An 8,578-nucleotide genomic window follows, 5' to 3' on the forward strand; every position below is an offset into this window, starting at 1 on the left:
TAATATGTAAGTATTTAACCTCTTCCTTCCTGACTGGACCTGACTGTAGAGTGGTTTAAGTGGCTCACCGAAGAAGGCATCCGGCCTGAAAAATAGATAAAGCTTGGAATAGAACTTATTTTTCTTAGATTTGTTGTTTTTTTAAGTAATATTCTAGGTCAGTGTCTACTGGAATCATGACCTTCTTAGCCCTTCTTAAAAATGTGACTCTTAAATCACTCTATATTTTCCCGACGGCATTGGTTGCTCAGAATTTAAGGAAATGCCTGGTGTGATCATTTCCTAGAGCTGCCTTAGCAAAGTATCACAACCCGGTGGCTTAAAACCCCAGCGACTTACTGTCTCACAGTTCTGGAGGCTGGCAGCCTGTCATCGAGGTGTAACAGGGCCACGTGCCCCCTGAAACGTGTAGGAGAGAGTCCTTTTTTGTCTTTGCAGCTTCTGGTGTTTCCTGGTGACCTGTGGCTGCCCCGGACTTGTGGGTACAGCACTCCAGTCTAGTCTCTGCCTCATCTTCCCCTCCCCATGAACCTTCTTCTCATAAGGACAAGTCATACTGGATTTGGGGCCCATCCTTCTGCAGTATGACTTCATCCTAATTTAATTCATTATATCTGCCATGATCCTATTTCAAATAAGGCCACAATTCTCAGAATGTACCGGGATTAGGACTACAGCATATTTTGGGGGTTGGGGGGGCAAGGTGTAACCTGTGACAAGAGAACGCAGTGGATTTTACGATGGAAGAGAATGCTGCGGAACTGATGCCCTGAGGAACATTCCTGTGAAACAATACTCAGTCCTCTGGAGTGCTTGCTTCTGAGCAATCCGGCTCACCATGACTTCTGCCATCAGCATCGTGGCCACGTTGCTCCGGCTCCCACACAGCTCTTCTTCCTTTCACCACGGGCTGCACTTGAGGGAGGTGGCGCAGTGGTGGGCCCTCACGCCAGGCCCTGCTCTCTTGGGCTCTGGCTAGTAGCATGTCTGCCCTCTAGTGGCTGAGTCTGCCCACCCCAGCTCACTTTTCAAAATGTAATCAAGTATTTTACCTCCCCTGAGGTTGAGGGGCTTCAAGGCCCAACCCAAGGGGGCAGCGACACACTCCAGCTGCCCTCGCCCCTCCTGGGCGTGAGCTGAGTCGTGCTTGGTCTGGACACTGGTCTTGGTAGGACTGGACTCGGTGCCACTTTGCCCCTTCTCCCCAACGCTTCTCACAGGTGTTGTAGACCCTGTTCCTTGTCTAGGACACCACACCCCCTTGGTCCTTCTGTCCTACTCTTAGTTCCTTCAAAGTCATCTTTTTTGATCTTGGTTAATTAGCCCAATCTGTAAACATCAATCAGTGGAACCAGTGGCTTTCAAACATCTTCAACTAAGACCTACAGTAAGACATAATGCACTTGATCTTGAACCAATGCACAAATATAAAAACATTTTAAGCCCCCATGAAGGAGAGGAGAAGAAATACAGAGACAGAGACCCACAGAAGGGAGGGCTGTGAGACTCGCAGGGCGAGGGAGACCGGAGTGATGTGTCTATAAGCCATGATGCACCAGGCATTGGGGCAAACTCCAGGAGATAAGAGAAAACCCCAAACAGATTTTGCCCAAAGTCTTCAGAAAAAGCAAGGCCCTGCTCACACTTTCACATTGGACTTGTGGCCTCCAGGAGAGTTTGCATTTCTATTGTTTGAAGTCACCCGGTTTGTGGTACTTTATTACAAGAGCCTCAGGCATCATCTTACACACCAAGCCACCAATGCCTTTCGTAAGGCCTCCCTTTCCTGCAAAATTTATGCCTTATAATTTATTCTAGAAGAGAAATAAGACCAAGAAACAGTCACTAGTTCTGATGAGACCTAATATATGTATGTTGTTATGTGCAGAAAATCAGTAACGAATCTCTCTGGTAGGAAAGACAGCACTGGCAAATGTTCTGTCACCATCACAGTACTCTGGAATGTGCCATTTTTCTATTTTAAAAAGAAATGTGACTAGGACCTCCCTGGTGGCACAGGTGGTAGAGGACAGCTCTGTGAAGCTGTCTGTAGCCTCTGCAGCGCGAGTTCGATCCTGGCCAGCCAGGGAGAGACCCACATGGCACAGCAGACCTCTCCTGTCTCCCCGCTGCTCCCCTCAGCAGTGTATTTCAGTCAGTCTGCCTGTTCTGTTCCCCGCTCTGTCTCTGGTGGATCCTCTCACCCGCACATCTGACCTGTACCCTGGTTCTTGTATGCATGAATAAATAAATCTTAAAAAAAAAAAAAAAAGAAATGTGACTAATATCACCACAGAGTTTTTGTCTTGTTTAGAACCTGCATCATCTTGTTTGTGGCTGAGTTCTTCCACAGAAAGTCATTCTTCCCCAAAGATGATAACTGAGCGGTCTGAGAAGCCCTCCTTTTTCTTTTGTGGGCTCCAACCTGCGACCTGGCAGTGCTGTTTGGATAGTGCCTGCGCGAGGGATGAATTACTCGGGGAAATCCCCTGGTCTCAGAAGTCATGTTTTAATGGGACAAAGACAGCCTCACTTGATGAGTCACATTCTGGAACAATCTCCAGCTTTGTGAGACCCATGTTTTCTTATAAGCCTTTTTCCAAGCCCTTTTTCTAGTGAAGAGTTTGTGCCTCCAGGGAGCCCAAGGCTGGCCCCGCTTAAATGCTCACTGAGTTAACCATAAGCCTGTGAAAATCCAAACCCTTTTCCAGTGAAAGCAGAGCAGGGCACACAGTACACATTAGTGGACAGGATTTGCTTGGAGATGAAGGGAGGGTCTTGGATTCCCTCTCTGTAATCCCTTCTGTTTGACCTGATCACCTCTACCACTTCCTCACTTTTGCGAGCAAATCCCAGTCTTCTCCCCAGATCTCCTCGCATCTGCTGCGTGAGCCTTTGGCTGGCCTTCCTCACCACAGCCTGTATTGGCACCTGAATTTCTGTTCAAATGAATCATCTTTAATACAGTTTTTAAAAATCACTTCTGTTCTTAGAACTGATATTTATTGGGAGTTTATTATGTGTAAGAGACTGTGCTCCATTGAGATTCCTTGCAGGGGAAAAATATCAACAAAATGGAATGTTTATGATACTTTGCTCTGCTGATTGATGCAGAGCACCTGGGCTTGAAGAATCTAGTTTGGGGTAAAATAGGGAAAATGAGGAGACAACGTTTTCTTGAGCCCATTGGTTCTCAAAATTCAGCAAGCATCAGAATCATCCAGAAGCTTTGTTGAAACCTAGATTGCTGGACCCGACCTCAGGAGTTGTACTGCAGTTCCCAGGGTGTAGGGCCTGGGAATTTGCATTTTGAACCAATTCCCCCAGGAGGTTTCTGGTGTTTAAACAGGACCACATTTTTTTTATTTAAATATTTTATTTTATATAATTCTTACATCTTTTTTCATATTTGCACAATGTATGCATTTTCATTTTGGTTATATTCCCCATACAATTGCACCCCCCTCTTATTTTGACTCTAGTCCTTCCTTTCCCCGCCCCCCCCCCATAGTGTGTCTCTGGTTTATAGTTGCTTGTTGATTTTGATTTTTACTTTGTATTTTTTTATTATAAATTTTATTTTTATATTCCCCATATAATTGCGACCCCCTTATTTGACCCCAATCCCTCCCCTCCCTGCCCCCAACCCCCCATAGAGTGTCTCTTGTTCATAGTTGTTTATTGATTTTGATATTTACTTTCTTATAGTTATTCTTTTTCCTGGTCCCTTATTTAAGTTTTCTAGATTCCTGCTATGAGTGAGACCATCCGGTATTTTTCTTTTTCTTTCTGGCTTATTTTGCTGAGCATGATCCCTTCCAGCGCCATCCATGTTGCTGCAAATTGCATGTGTTTATCTTTTTTGAATGCTGAGTAATATTCCATGGTGTATATGTACCACCTCTTCTTGATCCAATCATCTATTTTTGGGCATTTGGGCTGTTTCCAAAGCTTAGCTATTGTAAACAGTGCTGCTATAAACATAGGGGTGCAGGTGTTCTTTGGAATTGGTGTTTCTGTGTCCTTTGGGTAAACACCTAGGAGTGGAATTGCTTAGTGGATTGCTTCATATGGAAGCTCTATGTTTGGTAGGTCCAGAAATCTCCACACAGCTCTCCATAGTGGTTGGACCAGTTTGCACTCCCACCAGCAGTGCAGGAGAGTTCCTTTTTCTCCACACCCTCGCCAACATTTGTTGTTGCTAGTTTTTTTAATATGTGCCATTCTCACTGGTGTAAGATGGTATCTCATGGTAGTTTTGATTTGCATTTCCCTGATGACAAGTGATGTTGAACATTTTTTCATATGCCTGTTGGCCATTTGCATTTCCTCTTCAGAGAAGTTTCTTTTTAGCTCTTCTGCCCATTTTTTGACTGGATTATTTTCTTTGCTGTTGTTGAGTCTCATCAGCTCTTTGCAGATTTTTGTGATCAGTCCTTTATCATTAGTGTTGGGTGCAAAAATGTTCTCCCAGTCGGTGGGGTTTCTCTTTGTTTTTGTTATTGTCTCTTTTGCTGTGCAGAAGCTCTTTAATTTGATGTAGTCCCAGCTGTTGATCTTTGCCTTCACTATCACTGCTTTGGGTGATGTGTCTGTAAAGATGTCTTTGAGGTGCAAATCACGTAGTGTTTCGCCTGTATTTCCTTCTATGTATTTTATGGTTTCAGGTCTTATGTCTAGTTCTTTAATCCATTTTGAGTTGGTTTTTGTGTATGGTGTGAGGTAGTGGTTAAGCTTCATTCTTTTGCATGTAGTGATCCAGTTTTCCCAGCACCATTTATTGAACAAACTTTCTTTTCTCCAGTGCATGTTCTTTACTCCTTTGTCAAATATTAGTTGACCATAAATCTGTGGGTTTATTTCTGGATTTTCTATTCAATTCCATTGGTAACAGGACCACATTTTGAGGACCCAGTTCTGAGTCATTCACTCTGCCTTAGACATAGTGTGACAACTCTTCATCTTTGTCTTTTCAGGGCAGTGGAGGTTTATTATTTTTTTCAGCTAAAAATGTTAATTGTGATAAAATGCACATAGCAGAAAACTTACTGTCTTAAGTATTTTAATGTGTACAGATCAACAGTATTAAGTACATTAGGCTGCTGGAACCCCATCACTACCATCCCTCTCTGGAACTGGCTTCATTGTCAGGGCAAAACTGAAACTGTCCCACTAGACAATAACTCCCCTTCCCTGCCCCCCAGGAAGTGGTCTTCTCCTTCCTGCCTCTATGCATTTGACTATAAGTGGAATCATCCATGTTTGTCTTTTTTGTGACTGGCTTTTTTCATTCTGTGCAGTATCTTTGAGGTTCATCCATGTTGTAATGTGGTCAGTGGGTCAGAATTCTTTGCTTTATGTATAGAGCACAGATGTTTGCCCATCTGTCCTTCCATTGACACTTGGGTTGTTTCTGCCTCTTGCTTAGGAAGGAAATACTGCTATAAACATGAGTGTGCAAATGTGATTTTGATACTCTGCTTTCCATTCTTTTGTGTATAGATCCCCAAGAGGAATTGCTGGAGAAGTGGAGTTTCTTATATAGTGGGTTGAATCCAGTAGATTAAGTGGGTGATGCACATAAAAGGTAAACACACAGGACTTGCATGTAATATAAAGGTCAGCATCATGCAACTCTCGGGCAGTTAGGCTGTTGATTCTACTAGTGAGTGTGGCTCGTGTATAGGTGAGGTCAGGTTTAAAGACATTTGTTAATTCCTTGTGTCTTCCCAAGTTCACACCTGGACTCGATAAGATTATAAGTATACACAGGCACATTCCACTCAAGTCTTTAACTTAAACTCTTGCTATAACACTTGAATAACATTAAATAAGCACTGCTAGAAATGCTTGATAACAGCCTGTGTGTGAACCAGTAAAATCATGTAACCTCACTCAATGCTCCAAGACATGTTTTTCCTGCAAAGTTCTCTTTCATGCTCATTTGATTTCCCCAGAAGTTAAGCTTATGGGGCATTAGGGAGGGCTAATTAGATTGAATGTCAGCATGGAAGATTAAAAATCCTAGGTGTGTCTCAGGAAACTGTGTTTTCTAGAATAGTCCTTTTCACGACATGGTCTGAAGACTGGCCAGACCTGCCGCACTTTCACTATCAAAACATGAGACATGGAACATCAGAGCACATGAAAGCAAGTTCAGGAAAATCAACCCTGTACGATCATGTCCTTCTTGAGGAAGTGAACCGTGTGTTGACTCGATTTCATTCTGGCACCAGCTCTGTATCAGACACTGAGTAACACAGTCTCAGATGACTTAGGGCTTGTCAAGACTGAGTAAAAGCTTCATGTCCCTGGTGGGCTCTTGTCCAGTTCACGCTGCATGAAGGCCCCTGTGTGCACCTCTATCATTGCTCACTCATTGCTCTACACTGTGATGTTCTTCCTAAAGCGTCACAAAGTATTGATTTAGTATTTCCTTTTTTTAAGATTTTATTTACTTTTGTGTAGAAGAACTAGGGTGTAAGCCAGAGGTATGGGGGATCAGAAGATTCACCAGAGACAGAGTGGGGAGCAGAGCAGGTAGATTTACTGAAATACACTGCTGAGGGGAGTGGTGGGTGAGACAGGAGAGGTCTGCTGCACCATGTGGCAGGGAATTGAACTCGGGCCATGGAGGTGACAGTGTTGAGACTTAACTTCTAGGCCACCAGGGAGGACCAAGTTAGTATATTCTTTAGTGATAAAAATAAGTAGCACACACTCAGCCATGAAACCAGCTAGAACATGGGTCAACCTTGAAGACATTAATGCTAAGTGAAGGCCATCACAATAGGATGGAGCTTGCATAATTCCACTTATATGAGGCATGTAGAATAGTCAAAATCATAGAGACAGGAAGTGAATCATCAGGGGCTTGGGGGAAGTGAAGAGATGAGTTATTACTTAATAGCTATAAATTTTCTTTTTGGGGTGACAAAAAACATTTGGAAACATGAATTTTTGTGTCCTCTTCTTGTAAGGACACTAATGCCATCCACAAGGGCTCCACCCTCATGACCTAATTACTTTCTAAAAGTCCCACTTCCAGTACCATCGCTTTGAAATCAGGGTTTCAACATAGGAATTGCCAAGGTGGGGGGTCCTCACTTTCTATAAAGACATAAATGACATGAGGTCATTTTAGACTAACACCCACAGGTGACTTCTGATCCATGTGTATAACCCTGACTTTAAACAGATCACTTAACCTCCTTGTGCTTTATTTCCTTCATCTGTAAAATGGGGATAACAATGGGGCCTATTGCACAGGCTGTTATGAGACAGGAGCTAATATGTGCTAAGGAAAGAACCTGGTAACGTGTGCTAAGCATGCAATAATTGACAGCTATCACCACGTTCCATTTTAGGGTAAAGAAAACACTTCGTTAGCTGACCACAAAGACCAGCACCTTCTAGCATGTACTTAGCTCTCAGCCTCAGCTGGCTCCCTGCATCCTTTGTCCACCCTCCTTTCAAAGCACTTACCCACACCTTCACCTCCGCCTGGAAGACCTTTTCTCTCTGTCTGCTTAATTGACTCCCACTCACAGTTCTAATTTTTGAATATCAAAGAAATTTGAAACTATTCATGATAGTTCAAATCTTTAAAATTATGGAATAATAGCAGTAAAATTCTCTCTTCTACCCCTGTGCCCTGTCCAATAGCCACGCCCTCTCCGTCACAAGTAACCGCTGTTGTTTATTAACTATTTATTTTGAAGTGAATATAGTCACCAGTAGTTGAAAAACCAGTGCAGATAGAACCACTGTTTTAATTTTATATACAAGCCAGAAAAAAATATAGGGTTTTCTGCTTTCACTCAAATGGTAAATTATACACAGTCCAGCACTTTGCTGCAAAAGACTGCAGGTTTTGTTTCCTCCTCTCCCAAATTCATGTGCTGAAGTCCTAATGCCCCATGAGGTGGTATTAGGAGGTGGGGCTTTGGGGAGGTAACTAGGGTGTGAGGGTGGGGCCCTCATGAATCAGATTCCTTCCCCTGTAAGGGACAGGAGAGGTGCGACCTCCCTCTCTGCCAGAAGAGGGCGCTGTGGGCAAGTGTCCCCTGCAAATGAGGTCGAGGCCCTCCCCAAGCAGCCAGCGCAGCAACCTGGGCCTTCCCGTGCTGCGGAGCTGTAAGCAGTCCATTTCTGTTGTACAAGTCCCCTTGTCCATGACATTTTTGTGATAGAAGCCCAAACTAAATAAGACATTTGCTAAAAAAACAAAAAGAAAGTCCTCCTTATTTTATTATATAATTAACCAGATAGTCATGTTCATTCTTTCGTACCACTGTTCCTGGATCAAAGTTTTTCTAAATGCCAAGCATAAGCATTTTTCACTCCCTGTGTTGGCTCAGACTTCATTTTAAAAAATAAATCAAAGCCTCGGGGCAGTATTTCACAAACACGATGCTTTAAAAGGCAGATAGATGATTAGGTTTCCTTCCTGCAGATTTTCCTTCAGCGATTGGGAACTGGCTGCTGGAAATCTGCTGTTTTAGAAACATGTTCTCCAGGTAATTCCTTGCTTCCGGCAAGCTGGAGACATGTTGCACTCAGAGAACAGTCACAGTGG

This window comes from Talpa europaea (assembly GCF_964194135.1).
Source record: "Talpa europaea genome assembly, chromosome: 2".
NCBI lineage: Eukaryota > Metazoa > Chordata > Mammalia > Eulipotyphla > Talpidae > Talpa > Talpa europaea.